This window comes from Eschrichtius robustus, chromosome 1 (genome assembly GCF_028021215.1).
Source record: "Eschrichtius robustus isolate mEscRob2 chromosome 1, mEscRob2.pri, whole genome shotgun sequence".
In the NCBI taxonomy this organism is placed as follows: domain Eukaryota; kingdom Metazoa; phylum Chordata; class Mammalia; order Artiodactyla; family Eschrichtiidae; genus Eschrichtius; species Eschrichtius robustus.
Genome location: NC_090824.1, coordinates 198,292,821 through 198,318,060, shown reverse-complemented (window position 1 = coordinate 198,318,060; position 25,240 = coordinate 198,292,821). Strand labels below are relative to the sequence as shown.

General features: G+C 56.0%; 1 long non-coding RNA gene across 2 annotated transcripts in view; it reads right to left on the bottom strand.

Moving 5' to 3' along the window:
• The window catches only part of LOC137776339 (uncharacterized), a 46,562-nt gene extending 22,775 nt beyond the window's left edge, over positions 1 to 23,787 (bottom strand). For both annotated transcript variants that reach the window (XR_011076204.1, XR_011076203.1), the window contains exons 1-2: positions 23,656 to 23,787; positions 16,750 to 16,855 (exon numbers count right to left, since the gene is read on the bottom strand). This is a non-coding gene — a long non-coding RNA (uncharacterized lncRNA). The remainder of the gene's footprint in view (positions 1 to 16,749; positions 16,856 to 23,655) is intronic.
• Between the last annotated feature and the right edge of the window lie 1,453 nt (positions 23,788 to 25,240).

Below are 25,240 nucleotides of genomic sequence, written 5' to 3'. Positions count from 1 at the left end.
AATCCCACTCCTGGGCATACATCTGGACAAAACTATAATGCAAAAATATACATGCACCCCTAATGTTCATAGCGACACTATCCACAATAGCCAAGACATGGACACAACCTAAATGTCCATTGACAGATGAATGGATAAAGAAGATGAGGTACATATATACAATGGAATATTACTCAGCCATGAAAAAGAGTGAAATAATGCCATTTGCAGCAACGTGGATGGATCTAGAGATTATCATACTGAGTGAAGTAAGTGAGAAAGAGAAAGACAAATATAGTATGATATCACTTATATGTGGAACCTAAAATATGACACAAATGAACTTATCTACAAAACAGAAACAGACGCACAGACATAGAGATCAGACTTGTGGTTGCCGGGGGTTTGGAGGGTGGGGGGGCGGTACAGAGATGGATGGAGTGGGAGTTTGGGATGAGCAGATGCCAACTATTATATATAGGATGGATCAACAAGGTCCTACTGTAGAGCACAGGGAACTATATCCAGTCTTCTGGGATAAACCGTAATGGAAAAGAATATAAAAAAGAATGTATATATATATATGTATAACTGAGTCACTTGGCTGTACAGAAGAAATTAGCACAACATTGTAAATCAACCATACTTCAATAAAATAAAGAAAAAAAAGTCCCCAATTTACCCACCTGTCCCCCATACCCACTGCCTTCCATGTCAGAGTCTAAGATACCCGGCGGAGCTGTGGGTGCTGGAAACACAGTACCCGGGGGGGAGGGGGCGGGGGGGGGGTCACCCAGGGCAAGGACACAGGCCCCGGGCTCTCCGGTGCCCGTCCCTGTCCTGCCCCTTACAACTGTTGACCTTGAGCAAGTTCCTCACCCTCTCTGTGCCCCAGCTTTATTCCCACCCACAGGATGGGATTGCCGATGGCAGTACCCACCCCACATAAGGTTGTAGGAAGTAACAGATTGGGTGCTAGCGAGTGCTTCCCGCGTGGCAGCAGGGTGGGAAGGAGAAGCTGAATGCCTTGCCTTCTAGGAGAAAGGACCTGTCAGCCTGGGGAGTAATTCAGAACTCGGAGAACAACCGAGGCTTCTCATCTCTGTGCACTTGGAGGGGATAATAGAGACCCTGGGCGGGAGGGGTGGCGGAGGCAGGCCTCGCGCGGGGGGATCTCCGCACAGCAGACCTCGTAACTGCGCCAAAACCCGCCATCTCCATCGGCCCCTCCCCCCAGGCAGCCCCAAGCAGGTGCGCAGCTTAAGGGAGAAAACAGCGCTCATGCAGAAACCCACGCCCAGACAGAGCGCTTCCCCCAGCGCCCCCAGGGTGGAAGGGCTTCCACGTCCCCTGGGGTAGGTGAGACCTCATTCCCAAGGGCCAGTCAAGGCTGAAATTTCTTCTTTAACACTGAATTTAACCCAGGGGTGATGTCTTAGGGGGAGATGTTTGCTGTTTATATCCAAATGGTACTCTGGCCAATTAATTTATATTAATTTTGAAATAACGTGTCAACTGCATTCTTCCGGCTGAAAAGCCAGAACTCAGAGCCTGGACGGGCCCTGGGGAGGAAGTAGGGAAACGACAGAAGAAGAAGGACGTCTGGCCCAGGGTCCGCAGCGCGGAGCGAAGAGCGGCGGGGCCAGCAGGTGGCGCTGTGGCTCGCAGCGGACGCGGAGGAGCCGGGCCGCCCCGCCCCCACTCCCCCACCCCGCCTCGCCCCGAGCCACCGTCCCTAAAGCAGCGCCCGCTCTTGGGCACAGGGGTCGGGGTCGGGCTGGGGCTAAGACCTCCCCCGCAGGGCCCTAGCTGACCCCGAGCGACCCGATCTCTGCCGGTTAATTTGTTTCCAGCACAGAGAACTTGAATCCGGTGACCCGAGGGGAGGGGCTCCCATCCCGCTGCCTCCTCTCCATCCCCTGCTGCCCGCGCCCCGGGAACCTTCCCAGAAGCAAATCCACCTCGTGAGGCCAGCCCTGTGGCGAGAAATTTCACAGTTAAATGAAACTGCCCCACATCGGGGGGGTTCCGTGGGCCACGGATCGTCTTGCTCTCAGCATCTGTCCCCTGTACACATTTTCCTTCCTGGCTTCTGTGAATGTCTCCCATTGGCCAGGTTTGCCATCCACCCAAGGAAGGTGATACCTTTCTTAGAAGCAATTAGTTAATGTCAGGAAAGCTCTTTGTGGGTGAAAAGCGCTAAATTCTATTTACCAAATATTTAATCAGCCACCCTCGGGGGAATGAGTCATAATCATCTATTCAACTTGCTGAATAACCAAAGAAAAAGGCATGATCAGGAAAATCATCTTAACCACAGGTTTTCATAGATTTTGTACCTGTCAGGACTACGAGGGAGAATTTTCAAATTAGCGCTCGGATTCCTCCCTGCCTGGCAGGACCCTGAAGTCACGGGCCCCCTTCCTCCTCAGCCCAGGGGGCCCAGCAGCAGCACCCAGGGCGGGGGTCTGGCCGCAGCTTCCCTGCCCAAGCTCCTCCGGGGCCTGGCAGGCCACAGCATCTCTTCTCCTCTGCTCAGTTTCCTCACGTCCCCTCCTCTGTCACATGCCTGTCCCTTTCTGCCCTGGCACGGACTCTGTGAGGAGAAATGAGGTCGTGTGGGAGGCATGGGCGCTTTGAAACGAAAGGCACCAAACCAGCTCAGAGCGGAAGGGGTTCCAGAGGCCTTCCCAGTGCCTTTGAGGCAGCAGGGCCCAGTCTGCATCAGACTCCCCGCTTGGGGAGTGAGCAAGGGAACCTGTTACTTGTTCTCGCTCCCCGCTGCTGCAGCAGGGGCCCCAGTAAACCCTTGTCTGCATTTCTTGTCTGGCCTCTTATCAATTTCAACCGATTCAGGAGGCCAAGAACCCTGGTCAGTGACACTCGGACGGGGGCATGCAGTGACACTGGCCAGGACAGCAGGTAAAATAATGAGCTGTCTTGTGCACATGCCCAGGAATTGGGTTTTTTTGTTTGCTTGTTTGTTTGTTTTTTATCATGAATGCAATAAAGAGCTGCGGAAGGATTTGAAATGAGAAAAATGAAAGGACTGACATTTTTGTTGATCGAGACCACCCTAGCTGAAGCGTGGACTGTGGATTGGAGGGAAACAGGTAGAACCAGCAGACGGGTCCTGAGGCCTCTGGTGTCATCTAGGTAGGAAGCCATGGTGCCAAAACTGGCACGGTGACCACCGGGAACCAAGGAGATCACAGGGCACACGCCCAGGCTATGGCGGCACCCAGTCTCAAAACCCATCTGACTCCTTCATTCAGTCAATAAATCTTTACTGAGCACCTACTGTGCGTCAGGCCCTGTCTGGACTCCAGAGCTACAGAAATGAAGACGACGGATGCTCTCAGAGAGCCTACGCAATCGTGGGGTCCCGATGGGGCCAGGGCAGGCAATAAGCGGCAAACACAAAGGGAGCTAGTTTAATTGCACCGAGCTTCCTGGATCTGCGGTTTGCTGTGTCATTAATTTTGGAAAGTTCTCTGCCATTCTTACTTCAAATATTTGTTCTACTCAGTCCTCCACCTGGTATTCCCATCAGGTGTGTGTCACATCTTTTATAATTGTCTCCATCCTTGGATATTTTGGATTTTTTAAAAAAAATGTTGTTGTTGTTGTTGTATTTAAGTTTGGGAAGTTTCTATTGGTCTACCTTCGAGCTCATGGCTTCTTTCCTCAGCTGTGTTGAGTGTATTGATGAATCCATCAAAGGCACTCCTCATTCCTGTTTGTTTTCTTTTTCTTCCTAGCATTTCCTTCTTGTACCTCTCTGCTTACATCCCCATCTGTACTTGCATGTGGTCTACTTTTCCATTAGAGCCCTGAACAAATTAATCTCAGTTAAATTCCCTGAATGATCATTTTTACCATCTGTGTTACATCTGAGTCTGCTTTTTTGATGCAACTTTTGTCTCTTCAGACTGTTTTTCTTTGGTTTTGGGTGGAATTTATGATTATTTTTGTTGAAAGCTGGACGTGCTGCACTGGATAATAGACACTGAGGCAAACAGGCCTCTTCTGTAAGGATTTATGATAATCTGGCTACAGGTTGGCTTTGTTTAATGTTTTTTGCAGCTATAAGCGCCACAGACTTTAAATCCCCCCAGGGTCCCCATGTCTGGTTTTTGTCTCCACTCTTGATCTTGGGCTTCTCTCCATCCTCCTTCTCAGAGGGACTGTGTCTTGTAACCCTCTCAGCCGCAACCCACTGTTGTTATGGGGAGCCCTGCTGGTGTGGAAAAGTGGAGAAGAGGGGAAAAGCGCCATCATCTTCTAACTAAATCTCAGTCCTGTAGGGGGTGTGTGCCTCTTGTCCGTGACCTTCACAAGCGTTTCTTTTTGTGTAGTGAGGCAGGAAGGCCTGGGGAGGGATGCTCTTCCCAGCCCCTGGACAAGGCTAGCTATGGTGAAGCCACAGAGAGCACTCTGGTATATCTCACAAGGGCCACTCTTCCTTCACTTCAGCCATAGCCGTGGATCTTAGACCTTCTCCAGGACAACCTGGTGGGGTTTCTGAGGGTAAAGCCCGAAGAAGGGGTGGGGGGGTCCCCTGAAGGCCGCACTCCCCAGGAATTGGGTGCTCTCACACAAGTGCACACTCAGCCTCCAGCAAGTCACTGAAACGGCCGTTGACGTGTCCCTACCAGTTTATGGGTCCAGCGGCTTTGGCTTTGGGTAACAAGCTCTCAGCCGTGCCTCTCTGGATTCTCTGCAGATCTCAGGGCTGTGGTTTGCCCAGAAACCTCAGTTCTCTAATGCAGGGGTCCCCGACCTCCAGACTGTGGACGGTGCTGGTCCACGGCCTTTTAGGAACCGGGCTGCACAGCAGGAGGTGAGCAGCGAGTGAGCAGCGAAGCTCCATCTGCCGCTCCCCACTGCTCCCCGTCGCTCCCCACCACTCCCTGTCTCTCCCTGCCGCTCTCCACCACTCCTGGTCGCTCCCCGTCGCTCTCCATCGCTCCCCGTCACTCCCCGTCACTCCCCATCGCTCTCCGTCGCTCCCCGTCTCTCCCCATCACTCCCCACCTCTCCCCGCCGCTCCCCACCGCTCCCCGTCACTCCCCACCACTCCCCACGGCTCCCCGCCGCTCCCCTTCGCTCCCCACCACTCCCCACGGCTCCCCGCCGCTCCCCGTCGCTCCCCACGGCTCCCCACCACTCCCCGTCGCTCCCCACCGCTCCCCACGGCTCCCCACCGCTCCCCGTCGCTCCCCGCCTCTCCCCGCCGCTCCCCACCTCTCCCCGCCGCTCCCCACCATTCCCCACGGCTCCCCACCGCTCCCCGTCTCTCCCCGCCGCTCCCCGTCTCTCCCCGCCGCTCCCCGTCGCTGTCTCTCCCTGTCGCTCCCCGTCTCTTCCCGTCACTCCCCACTGCTCCCCGTCGCTCCCCACCGCTCCCCACGGCTCCCCAATGCTCCCCGTCGCTCCCCACCACTCCCCACGGCTCCCCACCGCTCCCCGTCTCTCCCCGTCGCTCCCCACCGCTTCCCGTCTCTCCCTGCCGCTCCCCACCGCCCCTCGTCGCTCCCCATCGCTCGCATGACCGCCTGAGCCATCCCCTCCCACCCTGTCCGTGGAAAAACTGTCTTCCAGGAAACCGGTCCCTGGTGCCAGAAAGGCTGGGGACCTCTGCTCTAATGGGTCAAAGAAAAGGTGTTAATTTTCAGTTTGGCCAACTTCTTCTTATCGTTAAGGATGGGAGTGAGAACTTCCAAACTCTTTACCTGTTGGTTCGGAAACAAAAGTCAGTGAATAACTTACTTTCAGGTGGTAATGAACTGCAGGAGAACTGACTGGGGGCGATGGGCATGAGTTACCGCAAGGTCACGAGAGGGCTGTGTGTGGAAGAGACGTGAAGGGTGGGGAGGAACCAGCCTCATGAAGGTCCAGGGGAGGACGCTCCGGCATCGGGATTGGCAGGTGTGAGTTCTTGGAACGGAAAGGCCTACGTGGCCAGAGCACAGGGAGAGGCAGAGGGAGGACCGAGATCGGGCGGACATCTGGGGTGACGACATGCAGAGCTGAAGCCGGTAGGCAGAGAAGTGACGTGATGTGACTCACGTTTGCAAATGACCCCTCGGCTAGAAAGTCCGTAGGTCCAGGTTTGCCCAGGACAGTCCTGGTTTATATCTTTTGCCTGGTGTAATTCATCATCGTGCCTCCTTTCACTTTTAAAAGTGTCCTGGTTCAGACAACAAATCACAGGATTCCCCGTGACTCTGGTCACAGGGAGGGGCGTGGGCACAGCCGTTGTGGAAGCTGAGGGGTCCGCTGGAAGTGAATGCAGTGAAGACAAGCCATAGGGGGTTCTGGCCGGGGTGGTGGCTGGGGAGCTGGGGGGACTGACACCCCCAGGATGTGTGGCAGAGGCGGAGCCAACAGGATTGATGGCGGGGGCAGGCAGGAAAGAGAGGAATTAGGGACCCCGGCAATCATGAGCCACTCCTTCTCATCCCATCATCCAGGCTCGTAAATTCCATCTCCAAAGACCCTCAAGTGTCCTCCTGCTCCCAATTCTCACATCCACCTTCACTGTTCGATCCCTCCATCTCCCGCCTGAATTCAAGAGCTCCCCTCCAGCCCCACGGGCATCTGGTGTTGTCCCCCTGGGCGGTGACACAACCTCTGGTCCTGCAGCCCTCGTCGAGGGCACAGCCTACCTACCTCACACGGTCAGCATGGCCCTCGTTAACAAGTCTACAAACAATAACTGCTGGAGAGGGTGTGGAGAAAAGGGAACCCTCCTGCACTGTTGGTGGGAATGTAAATTGCGGCAGCCACAATGGAGAACAGTACAGAGGTTCCTCAAAAAACTAAAAATAGAGCTACCATATGACCCAGCAATCCCACTCCTGGGCATATACCCTGAGAAAACCATAACTCAAAAAGAGTCATGTACCACAATGTTCACTGCAGCTCTATTTACAATAGCCAGGACATGGAAGCAACCTAAGGCGTCCATCGACAGATGAATGGATGAAGAAGATGTAGCACATATATACAATGGAATGTTACTCGGCCATAAAAAGGGATGAAATAATGCCATTTGCAGCAACATGGATGGACCTAGAGATGATCATACTAAGTGAAGTAAATCAGAAAGAGAAAGACAAATACCGTATGATATCACTTACATGTGGAACCTAGAATACGACAGAAATGAACTTATCTACGGAACAGAAACAGACTCAGAGACACAGAGAACAGCCTTGTGGTTGCCAAGGGGGAGGCGGGTGGGGGAGGGAGAGTGTGGGATTAGCAGATGCAAACTAGTATACATCGGATGGATAAACAACAAGGTCCTACTGTAGAGCACAGGGAACTATGTTCAACATCCTGTGATGAACCATTATGGAAAAGAAAATGAAAAAGAATGTGTGTGTAACTGAGTCGCTCCGCCGTGCAGCAGAAATGAACACAGCACTGTCAATCACCTCGACTTCAACTAGAGAAAAAGCAGAGCCTGAGCCTGCGACCGCCGCCCCTCACGGCTCCCCGCGCAGGACATCCCACCACCTCTTCGACAGCCTTCCACCCCTTGGGTCAGTGAGGCCTTCTGCCCGGGGTCCCCTCCTGCCCCCTGTGCCAACTGAAGTTCTTCCCACCCTTCACGTTGCTTACACAGCACCTCCGCAGTGGAGCCCTCCGGCCAGCTGCCCCTCCCTTCCCTGACCACCCCAGACCCTCAAATCTCTCTTTCAAGGCCCTTACGTAGTCCATCTTATAAAGCGGTCATCTGTGTATTTCCCCTCACCCCTCAACTGATCTATCAGCTTCTGACGGAGAGAGTGACGTTCTCCCAACCTTCCACCCCGCAGAGCACTCGGCGCATCACGAATGGCTCAGCGCGTCGTGGCGTTGAGTCTGGCAGCTGTGTGGACGGCTACGGCTGCTTCGGTTGGTTTGACCCTGGCAGGCCTAGCCCTGGATGCACCATGAAGTCAACCAGGCAGGAAGCTCCTCGCGGGGTCCTCACTCCGAACCAGGAGTAAGACCCGTGCGGGGCAGAGCGGTCCGGGCCCAGCTTAGCCCTGGCATTGGGGATGGGTGGGTGGAGGAGGTAGGTAAAAGAGTTCGACCCTTTAACTGCAGTCTCCCCACTCACTAGCTGTGTGCTCTGGGCAACTTGCTGAACCTCTCTGTTGTCTCAGGTTTCTTATCTGCAAAGCACTGGCAGTAACAGCACGTGGCCAGGGATGCTGGGAAGATCCCACGAGATAAAGCAGGCAAGATGCTTAGCACAGAGTCTGGTATAGGGGACATGCTCCTTTATCAGCCGCGTGACTGACGGAGCTGGGGCGTGGGGAAAGTCATGCCTGCAGACGTTGATGGGCTTTGGTCATTTTATTACATATTTTAAAATTTTTAATGGGAACTCTCAGACTGGAGGGGTGAAGCGGGCCCTGCCGCAGGAGTATAAAAGGACGCAACTGCCCTGGAGAACAATTTACCAAGAACCTTGACCCAGTCATTCCACACCTGGGGAATCTAGACTATGGAAATTCGCAAAAATACAGACAAAGCTTACTCCGAAAACGTTAGCCCCAGAATTATGAACAACAGCAGAAAACTGGAATTGAGCGACTATTATCTAAGGAAATAGTTAAGAGAAGTTTGGCATGATATCAAGCGAAGCGTATGTAGTTATGAAAAGCATATTTACAAAGATCTCCGAATGACTGGGGGAAATGTTGATAATGGTAAGTGAGAAAGCAAGCTACACAAAACGCTATGTGAGTGAACATGATTATGTAAAAAGCATGTGCGTGAAGAAGAACGTAAAACAGAGCGAAGTGTTCATCCTCGGTTACCACGGCCCAGTGACGAGATAACGGACAGCTCTGATTTTCCTTTTTCGACAGTTTCTAAAATGAGAGGCTGCTTTTTGAATCAGAAAGAAAAATCATGCCACCTGAAAAGACGCTGGGGTGCTTGCTGGGTAGCCGTGCCAGGCAGCCTGTGGCGCTGCCGAGCCGTGGCCCCAGGACGTGCGGCCTCGAGCAGCGTCCAGCCCGTGGACTCGCCTCTGGACTGCGGCGGCCTCCGCGGAGAAACGGCAGCATGGATCCCCACCTGCCTGAAGGCAGCGGGCCAGGTCAGGCGCCATCTAAAAGGCTTCTCCAGCCCCGATGGTCTCGCAGGAGCCACCTCGGTGAGGCCCCTTTCCTCAGAGAGGGACAGACCTGGTTAGGACCAGCTGACCGAGGGACAAGGAGGGCGGAGGCCGCGTGCTTTTCCACGCCGCGGCCGAGGACTCGCTCCAGGGCCGCAGCTGCCCTGAGCTGCCCCACCAGGCAGGAGTTTCAGGAGGAGGGGGAAGCGCTGTCCTTTGCTCTCCTGGGGCTGTGGCCCTGCAGCCCTCCTTCGCCCCAGGGCCTCTGCTGCCGGCCCGCAGGGGCTTCTCAGACGCGGGGCACGCCTGTGGTCCTCTGCCTCTAAGATGCCCGAGGTGCCCCGGGCCCCGCGAGCAGAACCCCACGTCCTTCCTGCCCCGCTTCTCCCCTGGGAACCCGAGGAAGACCACATCTTCTGTTCTGAAAACTCACTCTGGGGGCTCAGAAGCTGGAGTGGGGATACGTAGCTCGCTCTGAACCTGGTGGGACAGGCAGGCATCCCAGGCAGACACCCGCAGGTGGCTTCTACCTGAAGCTAGCAGCCCAGGCACTGACTTTCCATCACAGGATCCCGCATGGGGCTGATGTGAGGGACGTTCTTCCCAAGCTGCAGGTCAGCCTGGGACGAGCCACGAGTCGCACTGGGACAGCACAGGAGTTCACCTGCCTGCGGGCACAGATGAATTCACTGGGATGGGCCCAGCCGGTGAGTGTGGATCCGCTGGCCTGGGTCACACCCACGCCCTGCCCTGCCACTCGCTTACTTGGCTCTGTTGACTGGTGAAATTACCCGATCTCTTTAAGTGCTGATTTTCCCATTTATAAAATGAGAATCCCAGTGGCCCCTACTGCACAGGGACGCCCTGAGGATTGAATGAGAAAATACACAGAACATACTTTCCCCGGTGCCTGGCAGAGAGCAAAGGCTCAGGAAGTGGCTATTTTTGTTAGGAAGCTCTTCTTGGGCTCAGCACCCCTGCGGGCATGGGGGAGGATCCAAGAGATGAAAGCACATTCCTGCTTCTCCGGTGAGGGAGGACCCTCCCCAGGAAAGAGTTCAACAGCTAAGCAGTGGGTGACTCGGTGCAAAACACAACCGGAAGGCAGCAAGGCTATTTATAACAGCATCGCTCTGGAGGCAACCCAAACGCCCAGCCGCCCTGTGATGACTAAGCAACGCCTGAAACGCCGCAACCCCACGACCCGATGCAGAGCCGCTGGAGATGGCCAGCGTGCCGCTGACGTCCATACATGGAGAGGGGCCTCGGAAAGGAGCGTTTCCAGAAGGAAGTCGCAAGGTGGCGTGTGCACACCGTTTGCCGTGATGGCTAAACAGATGTCAAGTCCCCCCTGGAGGTCAAGAGGGACTCGGAGAGGTGGAAGCAGTTTAAAGCGCTCATCAGTTATTTTTTTTTCCCCCAACAAGTTGCTTAAGGACCGGCTGTTTAGAACGGATCGTGGTGCACCTGGGAAGGTCAGGGGACGTTCAGAGAGGGAGTGAGGTGTGGGAGAGGCTGGGAAGGGAGAGGACGGCGCTTCAGCAGGTGTGGGCGCATCCGTGGGTTGGAAAATAGAAGCGGAGTTGCCCCAAGGGCAGCACAACTTGGGTTTCCCCCCCCCCACCAGTCTCTTTGGCCAAAGAAAGTGAGTTAAGTGGTCCGAGGGGCAGCAGGAAAAGTGGGTGTGGGGAGCACGGCGGCCGTCCCTCCCCAGGGGGGGTCAAGCTCTTTGTATGCGGAGCTTTAGGCTTGCCTGCAGCGGCTGGTGGACTACCGCCGCGCTCTCCCCAGTCCTGCCCAGATGCCTACTCGTGGTGCGGGGTGGGCCCCGGCGTGGGAGGGATCCTGATGGGCCGCCTCTCAGGAAGGAGAGGGGCCCGTGCCAGGGCTGGAAAGCCTGCGTTCATGAAGATGCACAGGAGCCTCTCAAATAGGGTCCCAGAGACACCGGAAAGAGAGCTTGGAAATAGCTGAGGAACTTCCCTTCCATCCTGCCGGCCTAGCGAAGGCTGCAAGCCGTGAACGGAGTCTCTACGGCATCTCTGGGCTCTCGGCACCCTGGTTTAGTTTACGGGTAAGTCAGCCGGCTGTGGTTTGGGTGTGGCCAGCCTCCGGGATCAGCTCTCGGGTCTGGCTTCTGTCCCCCGACCATCACGAAAACGCACACGACAGACACTGGCGCCCAGCAGGTGGGGTGTGTATCCCGCCTCTGACACTAGACCATGACCCTGAGCAGGTGTGCAAGCGTCCGGGAGCCTCGGGTTACCTGCCTGCAAGATGGGGCTGCTCCTGCCTCCCTGCAGGGCTCCGGGTGAGCAGGAACGTGGGTAAGATCTGCTCAGATCACAAGCCAGTGAGCGGCGCCCTGTTCTTGCTGCTGACCCGTGCCTGTGGTGGCAGAGGCCCCACCCTCGCGACGCAGTCACACTCCAGCGGCACAAGCCCGCAGCGCGAGCAGGCCTCCTCCTCACCCCGCCCCCCTCCCTGTCCCGGGGCCTCAGCTGCCCTCAGAGGGGGGTCCTGCGTCAGAGACGGGCTCCCCCTGCCGGCAGGTAAGGGTGGTGCTCAGGGCAGGTTGGGGGATGGGCGGCAGCTGCGGGACTGTTCTAGAATTCCCCGGGAGTGCCCCTGCCCTACTCCAGGCTGCACCGGCCGTGGACCAGCCACCTACAGCATAAGAAGAAATGTGTATTTGGTCCCTGTCCCCGGTTCCTCATACAGAGACCCACGGAATTTCCTAGGTGACGGGGTGAGAGGAGTGTCTTTGGTCCTACTATTTGGTCTTTGTCCCTGGAACCATCTCTCAGAACTTCCTGGGTGATGGGAAAATCTCTTGTCCTAATGCGGCAACTGCTGTTGGGCCCCTAGATAGCTCAGGGTGGGGCAGGCCCCCAGAGACTGAACGGTGATTAGAAGCTTGGAACTTTCAGCCCCAATCCCCAACCTCTGGAGAGGGGAGAGGGGCTGGAGACGGAGTTAATGATCGATCATCACCACGTGACGACGCCTCCATAAAAATCCCAGTGGCATGGGGTTCAGGGAGCTTCTAGGTTGGTGGGCCCAGCCGTGTGCCAGGAGGGTGGCGCACCCCAAGTGCACAGGGCAGAAGCTCCTGCGCTCGGGAGCCTTCCGGACCTCGCCCTGTGTTTCTCCCCATCTGGGTGTTCATCTGCATCCTCTGTCACATCCCTTGTAATAAACTGGTAAACGGAAGTGCAGTGTGTTCCTGAGTTCTCGGAGGTGTTCTAGCAAATTATCACAGGAACCCCTGACCGACAGCCAGTTGGTCAGAAGCAGGGGACGCCCAGGACTTGTGACTGGCGTTTGAAGTGGGAGCAGCCTTGTAGGACGCAGCCCTTAACCTGTGAGGCTGGGGTGTCAGTGTCAGAGTTGAGCTGAAGTGCCCAACAACCAATTGTGTCGGGAGACTCAGGGAGCTTGTGGCATCAGAAATCACCCCGCCGTCTAAACTTTCAAAATGACAGGGGGCCCCCCACACAGGGAGGGAGACATCACAAACACCGTCTCACTAATGAACGGCCCCGGCAGGGGCCTCCGAGAGCCTTCCTAAAGACATACATAGGCCTCCACCTCACATCAGAGGGGCCAGGCCAACCATAAACAAGACGAAAAGACAACCTGTGGAATACGAGAAAATATTTGCAAATGATGCGACTGACAAGGGCTTAATCTCCAAATATACAAGCAGCTCGTACAGCTCAACATCAAAAAACAAACAACCCAATCAAAAATGGGCAGAAGACATAAATGGGCAGAAGACACACAGACGGCCAGTAGGCACATGAAACGATGTTCAACATCACTAGCTATTTGAGAAATGCAGATCAAAACTACAGTGTGGGGCTTCCCTGGTGGCACAGTGGTTGAGAACCTGCCTGCCAATGCAGGGGACACGGGTTCGAGCCCTGGCCTGGGAAGATCCCACATGCCGCGGAGCAACTGGGCCTGTGAGCCACAACTACTGAGCCCGTGCGTCTGGAGCCTGTGCTCCGCAACAAGAGAGGCCGCGATAGTGAGAGGCCCACGCACCGCAATGAAGAGTGGCCCCCGCTCGCCGCAACTAGAGAAAGCCCACGCGCAGCAACGAAGACCCAACACAGCCAAAAATAAATAAATAAATAATTAAATAATTAAAAAAAAAAAAAAAAAAAACTACAGTGTGGTATCATCTCACACCAGTCAGAATGGCCATCGTTAACAAGTCTACAAATAATAAATGCTGGAGAGAGTGTGCAGAAAAGGGAACCCTCCTACACTGTTGGTGGGAATGTAAGTTGATACAGCCACTATGGAGAACACTATGGAGATTCCTTAAAAAACTAAAAATAGAGCTATCATACGATCCTGCAATCCCGCTCCTGGGCATATAACCAGACAAGACCATAATTCAAAAAGGTACATGCACCCCTACGTTCATAGCAGCACTATTCACAATAGCCAAGACATGGAAACGACCTAAATGTCCACTGACCGATGAATGGATAAAGAAAGATGTGGTCTATATATACAATGGAATATTACCCAGCCATAAAAAAGAACAAAATAATGCCATTTGCAGCAGCATGGATGCAGCTAGACATTATCATACTAAGTGAAGAAAGCAGAAAGAGAAAGACAAATACCATATGATATCACTTATATGAGGACTCTAAAATATGACACAAATTAACATATCTATGAAACAGAAACAGACTCAGAGATATAAAGAACAGACCTGTGGCTGCCAAGGTGGGAGGGGAGGAGGTGGGATGGAGTGGGAGTTTGGGATTAGCAGACGCAAACTATTATATACAGGATGGATAAACAACAACGTATAGTGTATAGCACGGAGAACTATATTCAATATCCTATGATAAGCCATAATGGGAAAGAATATGGAAAAAAAAGAACGTATGTATACGTATAACTGAATCACTTGGCTGTACAGCAGAAATTAACACAACATTGTTAAAAAAAGAAAAAGCAATTCTCTAACAAGCCTCCCAAGCCGCTACTCAGATGCCCTTGTCCTCTGTGCTCTGCCCACCCTGGCTTCTGCGTCTCCTCCCAGGCCTGGCGGCTCTCGCACGGGCCTTCGCCCACCCTCTTCCCTGCATCCAGAATGATCCAGCGCCAGCACGCATGACCACCCCTTCCATCCAGCCACCCCCTCGGGTCTCTGCTCAAGCATCCTTTCACTAAAACCCTTCCCTGGCTGCTCAGTCTAGGGGGGGGGGGAGGGGTCCTTTAGAACAAATTCCCCTGAAGTCTCATTCTTTTCCTTCCTCAGAATATGCATCTCAGTCTACAATTATGTATCAGTCATGTGATTGTTGGATTGACTTCTCTGATCACTACTGTATACCTGCACCTTAACAGAGGAACTAACAGTAGTAGGTTCTTTACTAATATAGACTGAATGAATGAGTGAGTTGAAATATAGGGCCCTGACTCATCTTTGATATTCCAAGATTTATGACCTCACAAAATAGGTCAAGGCCACAAGTTCCATGCATCCAATTATCAGAGGGATGCAGTATTGGAAAGCCAGGAATAACAAACAGGAAAGCCATCATACAAACCGGGGGGTTATTCAAAGCCACTCTCCCAGAGGGGCGGGCACAGATGGAGAGAGCAGCAGGGTCCAGCTTTGAGAATCGACCCGACTCTATTTGGGGAGTAAACCTCTGATTTCAGGATGGCTCCTGCAGTGGCTTTGGAAGAGTGGTGAGGGCATTTTTGGTGACCACAGGGTCAGAAAGGGCCCCAATGGCATTCCTTTGGAGGAATTCTGTCGGAAAACTAAAGCAACTGAAGTAATGCGTTGGGCCAATCCCATGCAACAACATTTTTTTGTTGCTCCAGTGCCAACAGCACCTCTGTTGAGAAATGCTGAAGGGAATCTGGGTGACGGAGGGCATAATACAGTTACGTATCCCCCTACACAAGCTCCCCCCGTGATTCTGAGGAACTGAGCCCTCACTACCACGGGAAGAGGAAGCGGCTGTTTATTAAGACACAGAGAACACAGCGGGGGCACCCACAGCACCAGCCCTGGTGCCAAAAACACAGCAGGACCTCCCAGTCTGGAAGACGGCCGGCATACATGCACGGGCACGCACGCACACACACACACACACACACAACACGTGGGTGAACTCTGGCTGGCACGCACGCACACAGGTGGACGGACTGCGGCTGACAAAGAAGGTGGTGTTATGGCTGGTCCTACCCAGGGCCCATCCTCCTCACCCTCCCCGCCAGGGCTTCCGTCTGGGGATACTGCAGGCTTAGGGCTGGGTCTCACGGTGCCGTGATGGTGATGACCAACTCCAGCTGCCCTGGCCGGGCTCCTCTCTTATCGGCTCTTTGCGCACAGGACCTCACTCTGAGCGGTGGCGGCATGACTGGTCTGGCCTTCACTGCTCCATTTTACGTGGATGGGCAGCTTAATGCTCCCAGGATTCCAGGTTATGTTACGGGATAAGTTGACCATTTTCTTTCCAATGTATGGTGAATTCCAAACCAAAAGGTATCCAGGACTCTTCTTACATCTTCTTTCCAAGGTCATCATAAATGATTTTCTTTAGAAAATCCCCTGTGTTCAACAGGCCCCAGGTCTCCTTTCCCCACTTCTTCTCCAGATCATCTGATCATAAATGGAACTGCCAAGAAGTTCCCTGACCCATCCCCTGGTGACGAATAGAACTTTATAGTATAATACGATCTGATGGGCTTCCCTGGTGGCACAGTGGTTGAGAATCTGCCTGCCAGTGCAGGGGACACGGGTTCAAGCTCTGGTCTGGGAAGATCCCACATGCCGCGGGGCAACTAGGCCCGTGAGCCACAACTACTGAGCCTGCGCGTCTGGAGCCTGTGCTCCGCAACAAGAGAGGCCACGACAGTGAGAGGCCCGCGCACCGCGATGAAGAGTGGCCCCCGCTCGCCGCAACTAGAGAAAGCCCTCGCACAGAAACGAAGACCCAACACAGCCAAAAATAAATAAATATATAAAAATAAATAAATTTAAAATACGATCTGATAGGACATAGTATATCATACAAATTCTTACAGTCTCTGTGAGAATTCTGCTAACAACTGGCAAATGTGCTTCAACAATCACACGGATTCTTTTTCTCTGATAACAGATGTAATGCGTGTTTATTCTAGAATATTCAGCCAAGTGCCAAGAAGAAAAATTGACACCCACTCACTCTCTCACCTACAGAGATAATCATCGTTAATGCTTTAGCGACCCTTCTCCCCCAAGCACGTGTTAAGATATCCGTTTTTATATGAAATTGAGATCATACGAGATGTGCTTTTTAAGTGCCCCTTGGCACTGGGCAATAGATCAACCACGTGTTCCATAACACGGTTTTCATGGCTGTTTACCATTACATTGCATGGATGATCCAGAACTCACGTAACAAATCCCCTCCCGCTGGCCATTTCGGAGCAGCAGGGATGCTGTGCTCAGCAATCCTCCACTGACTCTTCCTGAGAATAAATTCCTGGAAGTGAAATGGCTGGGTCAGAGGACACAGGTGTGGATACTTACGGCCACACTGTCTCTCCCAAGCCTCCTAACAGTGTGTACCTTCCCGAGCAATGTGTAACGGGCATCCATCTCCCCAGACACTTACCACCAGTGAGTGGCTGGCTTCTTCTTGGCTCTTCAATTTTAGACGCAGTGGGCCATGGAGAACACAGTGAAATTCATCTTCGGAATTCATCTCCATCCTCGGGAACCTACAGATACACAAAAGACGGCACTTCTGAAATGACCAAGGAAACGCAGGACATGTTTAAATGTGAACCGAATGCTGAAATAGGTTTTGCAAACTAAATGATAAAACAACGCTCTTTTGCCGACACAGTATGGATGAAAATTTCGGGCCTGGCCCTGCCCACGTTATTTAAAATAACCTATTAGTCCGTGACAACGTCCCCATCACCTGTCACTCTTTCCACCCAGTTGTTGGTGGCATAGATTTTAGAGGGCCATCACTCCAAGCTCTATGTCTCCTAGCGCTCATTCTGCGTCCCCCAGGCCTGCAGTTCTGTCCAGCTTCCCTGAGCTGGGGAAGAAGAAGAAGACCTCATTTAAGCCCTTTCGGGGAGAGCAGGGTAGAGATTCTGCCGTCTGTCAAGGTGAAGGGTCCTCCTGGGTGTGTGTCTGCCGCCTCCGTAGACTGACTCAGGCCCAGGGAACAGCCGTGGTATTTGGATGCAGGGAAACACCAGTGACTCATCTTCCTCTGGAAGGCAGGCAAGACCGTGGCGTCCTCCTAAGGTGAAGGTGCCTCATTTGAAATTCACCAAAAACCCCCAATGTCTCAAACAGTTCCTTCCGTCTGAGAAGTTGTACAAGATTTGTCACATTTGGCGATTCACCTTTGGCCACCGCAAGCTCCAGCTCTGGAATTTAATCATCATATTGAACAAGTAATTTCTAAATTGGTCTTGTGATCAAGACTGTGTTATAGGAATATTAATTGTTTGAAGTGTGCAGCCAGAAAACACATGACAGCCTAGATCTTACGGCTCATTCTAGACGATGGTGACACGTTACCGCTTCCTAACACCATCAATTGGATGTTGTTTATATAATACAGCTAGAGCAGTAACACTTTATCATAAGAGCCGCTGCCCCCACGGAAAATCATTATTCAGCGTATACTCGATAAACTGGTCATCACTCACGGGCAGAAGAGAAGGTGACGTGGCCCATTTTATTTACAGGGGAGCGGGCAATATATTATCTTCTTATTGGGTTGATGTTTTTTCCCAGAAGGATTATGTTGCTTCTTGTGTGTTGCTCAGAGAGTTTTGTCAGTGTCATTCGTCTTACGGGCATTATGCCCAGAGCAGAGAGGAGTAACCGTCCCTAACCTCACAATTATTTTCAGAGGAGAACCCGGGAAAGAGATTTTCACCTACAGATTTAATCTCTTGCTTCCCAAATGGAAAAACAAAGCGGAAATCATGACAGAGACGAGTAACTTTGCTCCCCAAAGCCGGCCAGGTCACAAGAGGCGAGCCACCCTGACTTGACCTGCCCTTTAAATACAGGAAGACAGTGGCTGACTGTGGTTCGGCAGATGGTGTGAGGCTGGGCCTTCCATCTTCCTGGACGTGCGTCCCCAAAGGAGCTTGGCCACCTCTCCCTGGTGCCTGAGAGAGAACGTGGCCTTGCTATAGGGGACAGAGTCGTGCTGCGGACATCACACCGTGATGCGAGCTGCCCACCCCGACAAGTTTGGGGGTGCCCCCCACCCTGGGGGTGAGCACCGCTGCCCTGGCCGCCGTGCGGCTGCCACAAGGCAGACTGCCCCGGGCCCTGGTTAGCAGTGCCCTTCGCCAGTGGCACGCGCGTGCCGGTCAAGCGACAGCGGCTGAATGTCCTCAGAGATGCCAGCCAGGCCGGGCGTGGGCTGTGAGGGGCCACTCCTCACTAGGTCTCAGGCTCCCCTGGAGCCACGGAGACTCCTCCAGCTTCCGGCACTTTCCAGGGTTCTGGTGATTCGGCTTCCAGGCCACACCACAGCCTCTCCTGACCCGCCAGCGTCAGGCACATTGAATTCGTCTGCGGGGACGTCTGCGTCTCCGCAGCGAGCCTGTGGGAGGAGCGGGTAGAGACGGGGATACAGGTAGAGAAGCGCAGTCACACCTGCACAGGGTCTCGCCGTTTTCGAATGCTGCTCCAAACGGTCTCGAGGTGATGCGACCAGGGACTCGAGTGCGGGCTGGGAAAGCCCTGCCCCTCCACGAGCGTGCACCCTCCGGCTCCTTCCTGGCGGCTCCAAGCGCCCATTTCCTCTTCCGGAAAGTAGGGTCCACGCTAGTCCCCGCGCGATTGGGTTTCCAGGAGGACGCCGTGGGCTCACCCACACAAGCACACGTGTGGTGCGGGCTGTTACCCCCCACTAACGCCCCCCCCCCCCCAAAAGAAGTACTGCAGGAGGGGCGGGGAGAGCAAGACACAAAGACCATCGACTGTCTCATCTGCTTTCACTGGGCCGTCCTGGCGCTTTTTCACCACCTTCCTCTCTCACGGGTGGGGAGACCGAGGCAGGTTCCTCGCTATGCGTCGTGCCCGTTTGGGGCGGACGCTCCCCCGTGCACTGGGGGGCGGGGGGGGGGGGGTTCAGCAGCACCCCGGGCCTCCATCCAGCAGCACCGTCCCACGCGTGACAACCAAGAAAGTCTCGGGACGTGGCCAGTGTCCCCTGTGGGGCAACGTTGCACCACAGTCTCATAGAAGGGAATCGCAAACACACGCTTCAAGCCCTTTCCATCACAATCACACTCGGCCTTTATTTCACCCTACTACAAGCATCAGAATACTACGAAGCCCTCGTCACGATCTCAGACGGAATCTACAGGTCTACCTTCTTCCTGGCCACAGGCTTCCACGGACTACATGTCATTACTGGGTCCACCTTCCTTATCGTTTGTTTCTTACGCCAGATAAAATTCCATTTCACATCAAACCATCACTTCGGCTTCGAAGCCGCTGCTTGACACCCCCTGAGTTGAGACCCCCTGAGGCGGCGTAACTGGTCAAAGGCCGATGGGGAGCAGGGAGCCAGGACCAGAGCCTGGGGCGTGAGGCCCACAGGGGCTCATTAAAGCGGGTGGTGAGATGGGGTTCCAATCAGGCAGGACGGATGGATACAGAGCCTTCCAGGGAACCTGGACGGAGGGAAGGCCGTGTGACGAGCGGCCAGAGGCAGAGGCCGGGAGGCGGGCACGTGGGCCGGAGGACAGAGGGGCCACCGCAGGGAGGAGAGACCACGCAGGCCTCGGGGAGCCGACAGAGGAGTCTGGAGCCGGGGAGGAGTCAGGCCCGGGGGCCGGGCCGGGGCTGAAGGGGCCTGCAGGCCGGGCCAGGCGCGGGGACCTGTCTGGGACAACAGGCGCCCCGTGGCCGGCAGGAGGGCCTTCCCCGGCCACCACCGTGGTCCTGGCAGCTGGGCTGTCATCGCCGACCACGGACAAGCGGGCTGTGAGAGAAGGATGCCGCGAACACAAAGCAGGGTGAGGAGCTGGGGGCCGGGGGCAGGCAGGTCGGCGGCCCTGAGCCTCGCTCTGCGGAGGCCGCGGCTGCTGACGTGGCCCTGACACCGGCCCGTCACCTGCCGCCAGCCGCCCGCGGACAGCAGGCGGGGGCCTGTGCTGAGCCTCTGCCCGGCTCGGAGGGGCCCTCACAGGGGCTCTGCTCGCCGTCGGGGGAGTCAGGGCTTCCTGGGGCGAGGGACAGACGCTCACGCCTCTCCCACTCCCACTCCTCAGGAAATCCGGCCCGACGGACAGCCGAAAGGAAAACGCCCTCTGTGGGCCACTGGGCTATTTTTATTCTGCCTGGCCCGCCTGAGGCTTGCCTGTCTCCACCGCTGTCCACCGGGGGGAGTTTCAACCCGACGTGTGTTCAGGAAGACGCTAGACATTTCCAGCTTGCAGATGCTGGTGGGCTGTTAACAGAGCTCGGCCCGTGCAGATGGGCGGGCCTGGTGGGAGGCCCCAGGCTGGACGGCCTTGGAGGGAAGTTGGTGACGGGCCCCGCGGGCTGTCAGATCACAGGCCTTTTCATTCCTCGACATTTCGGGAGACCAGAGCTTTCCGCCCCAGAGCTACACACCAGTCCCCGACTCGTTCATAGAGTCACTCACACAATACTCAGAAACCCGAACGGCCGCTGGGAGCAGGGCTCCAGGCCCTACACTGGATCTCAGGACGATCTCTGGGGGAAGAAGCAAACAGAAAATTGACCTAAAGCAGTAAAGCCCGTTGGAGCATCGTGGGAAGTTGTGCCCTGCGTTATGGCCAGACAGCCCCACCTCGCTGAAGAGCACCTAAGCTGACAGGCACACACGGAAGGCTGGTGGTTCAGCCTAGGAAAGCAGGCGTCCCCAGTTAAGCATGGCCAGCTGGACCGATTCTGTCCTCCCTTCCCATCGTCGGTCATTCTAGGAGCCGAGAGAGATGCCTGTCAGCTCGGGGCTGGCTGCCCTGCTACAGCTGCGGGCGGCCCGCCCTCCCGAGGCCCCGCCCCGGGTGCCGTGGAGGCCGGCCGCCGGCAGAGGGGGCCCCAGGCCTGCCGGGAGCCCGGGCTGCAGGCGGGGAAGCCGCGGCCGAGTGTGCCCAGCCGCCGGAGCACACTGGGGACGAGGCCGCTCAGAAAACCAGCTGGCTCCGTCCCCACCTGCCAACTGACGGAGGCTGGTGTCCACGATGAAGTCACAGACAGTGGAAAGTGCCTGGCCGGGCACAGAGACGACAAAACCGGCGGAAGGAAACTGCAGGCCGGGAGGGAGGAGGGCCGGGAAGCCCTGCTTCCCCTTCGAGCCGGCACCTCAGCCCGTGCCAAGGCCCACGGAGCTCCAGTCGGCCTTTGGCGGCCCCTGCCTGGGTCTCGTCTCCGTGTGGGGCTGCCCGCCGGCCATCCTGAAGCTGGAATCCTGAACCGAGGAAGGGGGAGGGGAAGGGACCCAGGAGCGGAGGCCAGGCGGGCTGGCAGGCCCCCTCTGACCCCGCACGGCTCGCTGGCGGCCCGTGGCAGACGTCAGGAGCTAGAGCCGCTGGACACGCCGAAGGGGACCGTGAAGGCAAGGCTGGACGCCCCACGCCAGGGAGCAGAGTCTTCCAAAGGCTGAGGACCCCGAGACGTGACAGCTCTGGAAAGTTCAATGTGACTGCGGCACGTGCCTGTACCACCTGGCCGTGGAGGGCGGCCTGTGGCTTCCGCTGCCCGTGGGTCTAGAGACAGTGCCCGGAGGGACAGCAGGACAAGAAAATGATGCGACAGACCCCGCTTAGGAAGACGCCTGCCCATCCGCTTGCCAAACGGTGAAGCGGCCCCTTAGCCCTCCAACCCAGCGTGGAAGAGGCCCCGCCGCTGAGCCCGCAGGCGGCCCTGGGGCAGACACACCTGTTAGGAGGAGGGCCTGGCTTCTGCTGGAGAAATGGGTGACCCGACCGGGCTTTCTGTCCCCTCCTCCCAGAGGGTCTGGGGGCCTGCACCCTCCCTAGCGGCAGGGCGCGATGTCTGGCTGCCCACAGTCACAGCGCCCGCAGCTCCGGCTTTGCCAGGTGGCCCCGGAGCCACCACCGAGCACAAACTGGCCACTGCGGCCAACCCCCCCCCACCCCCCACCGTGGGATAGCGCCCCGTCCCTGCAGCCCAGGCCCTTTTCACCCCAGTGATACGCAGTTAACAGTCATTAGTTTGCCAGTCATAGAAACGAGCCGCGGCCCGTGAGGGATCAGAGCACCGGGCAGCGGCCTGACCCGAAATTCAAAACTCCCTACCTCTGCTCTCCGTCACCCGTCAGGGCGGCTCTGGGAGCAGCCCCGAAGGCTCACCCTGCAGCTGTCTGGCCCTGCGACAAGGGTGCCATTTCTCTTGTTGGCAGTGGGTGCTGTCGGCGCCCCTCCTCGCCCCATCCCTGCAGCTGTGAGCCTGGTTTCCTTCATCGGTTTCCAAGCCTGCCTGAGCTGCAGTGTCCCACCTGCTTCTCCCCTGCTTTACGTATCATCCGGGCTGTTTAAGTAAATCTGGGCTGTCTTTTAGGGTGTTTACAAGCAAATGAAAGTCGGGTCTAAGGGAAAGAGTATTAGCTATCCTCGCCTCCTTCTCGTATTTACTTCTTTTTGTTTTTAAGACTGTTTTGCTGTTTGCTCTCTGGGCCGCCCAGGGCATAACTGTAAAGGAAACCAAATATGACGGCAGAAGCCTCCTTCTCCTTTCTTTCCTCCTGCTTGTCCACACCCCAGGGGCTCCTGTCCCGGAGGAGACCAAGCTATAAACTCCTGAGAGCGCACCCTTCCTGGGGGAACTCGCCCTTCACAGCGCACAAGACTATGCAGCTCGCACAACAAACGGTACCGTTTCCAGATGGCGGGCAGCACGGAGCCCTGACCTGGGTCCCGTCTGTGACAGCACTTGAAACATTCCGGAAGGCCCTCTTCGGGGCCCACCGGCAGTGCCCGGCCGCCCTCCTCTTCTCTCCCGGCCGCTGGTGCGGACACCGCTGGCCTCCCTGCTCTCTTGTCCCTGGCTTGCAGCCAGGACACAGGGTGTCCCCTGCCTTCACCTCGGCCTGGTCTCCAGAGGGCTGCCTTCCCTCAGCACGTGGGTGCTGACGCCCCGAGACCCCAGATACCAGTTTAGAAAAGGCCCCAAGAATTGTGAGGAAATGAAGGCCCCACCCCCACCCCTTCCACAAGCTAGTACCGTGACTCAGCTGTTTCCTCTCAAACCCCGGCGCCTCTCCCTCCTCCCCGGGGCTCTGGAGGGATGCCTGGGGGGGTGCTGTGGTCCCACAGCCGTCGCGCTTACTGAAAAGGAGGCCTCTGAGCTCCCAGGCTGGGGCGGGCAGCCGCCAGGAGAGGGGGGCTGGCAGCAGAGGGGCGGCAGAGTGGACGGCGGAACTGTGTGCCCGATACGCGCAGACGCGGCCCTGGGTTCCGTACCTCTGCAGCTCACTGGCAAATAGCACGGTTCCCTACACGGCAGCCACTCGGCCGCGGACCCGACACGCACGTACCTGGTGGGGACCTTCACGGGGAAAGGTCTGCGTGAGCAGGACACCAAGAAGACCTCGCAGGGGCGGCGGGAAACTGCCACGACCCGGTCCTCAGCCGCGCCGGGCCCTACGTTACGCCGGGCCCTACGTTACGCTTCTCGCGTGTGCGCATGCGCTCGCCGGCCGCCGCCTGGGGAGGCTGGAGCTGATTGGCCAGGTGGAAGCCGGCCTCCCGTCCCGCCGGACGTTGGCTTCCTGTCACAGTCCGGCTACCGGCCGGGCCTGTGGGCGAGCCTCGGCAGAGGGCTGAGAGAGCGCTAAGGAGTGGGCCCCTTCTGTCGCCCCTGCACCCACGGGCTGCCCGGGCCCAGCCGAACGAGGGCACTTAGCTCACTTGGGGCCCGACGGCGCCCCCCCGAGCTGGGGGAGGGTCACCTCTGCGGTCCGAGATCCCCACGTTTATGTAATCAGTTAAGGGAGGGGTGACGAGGGTCCCTGTTATCTAGGGTTTTGTCTTCCAAAAGCCAGAGACAGAAAGGCCGCATTGGGCAGGAACGCGGGGACCCCGCAGGAACAATAAACAAGGGCCACTGGAGCTCATTTTCCTCCCTCCCTGAGCGGCCGAGTTCACGTGAAACAACCTGCTGCCCAAATTGGCCTCCTCGCCCACACACGCTCCCTGCCTCCTTAGAAGTCAGAGAGGAAAGGTAAAAAAAATGGCAGAAATTAGTGCTTTGGGTTCAGGAAATCCCAACTCCTGGAGCCAATGGGTTAAAGTCGGGTCGCTGATAAATCCCAGCTGTTTTCAGCCATTCCAGCTGGAGGCCACGGGACCAGGGCTGGAATGGGCAGAAGAATCGGATCTTGTGCCGTTTTCATTTTTGTTCCTGCTTCCCCATGGGCCGATGCTAGACTTCCAACTCCCTGCCTCGGCTTGGACGGGCTCGTGTAAATTTACTTTCCAAAGAAAGCAGGAGAACATCTCGTGTGAAGAAGGCGTGGAGCGGCTGGAGTTGGCCCCCATCTGGTGGAGGACCAGTTTCCACTTCGGGCCGGGCCGGGCCGGGCCTGCCGCCCCAGGCTCCCCCGGAATGAATCCCATCTGCGGTGCTGCTGCTGCTGGCCGGGCCCCTCCCCCCGCCGCCCCAGCAGGGCATCCGGGAAACAGGCGCGGGAACAGGTGGGCCAAGGCCAGCTGCAGACTCGGCCCCAGAGGGCCCAGCCACGTCCAAGGGCAAACGAGGCGTAAGAGGAGACACCGAGGAGCATTCACAGGTGCTGAGACCCACCCAGGCGTCAGGGTCGGTCGTGGCGTTCACTTCTCAGCCTCCCACGCCAGAACCAGCACCGACGGGCTTAAGTTCTTTCAAGAAGGGGCGAACCGGGTGCCAGCCCAGCCTAGGCCTTTAAGGCTCCCTCTGGGCCTCCAATTCCTCTTAGGTTAAGAAGTTGGAGCACCACTAAATATAAACTAGATAAGCAACGAGGATTTACTGTATAGCACAGGAAACTATATTCAGTATCTTGTAACAACCTATAATGAAAAAGAATCGGTATGTATATGTATAACTGAATCACTTTGCTGTCACCTGAAACGAACACAATA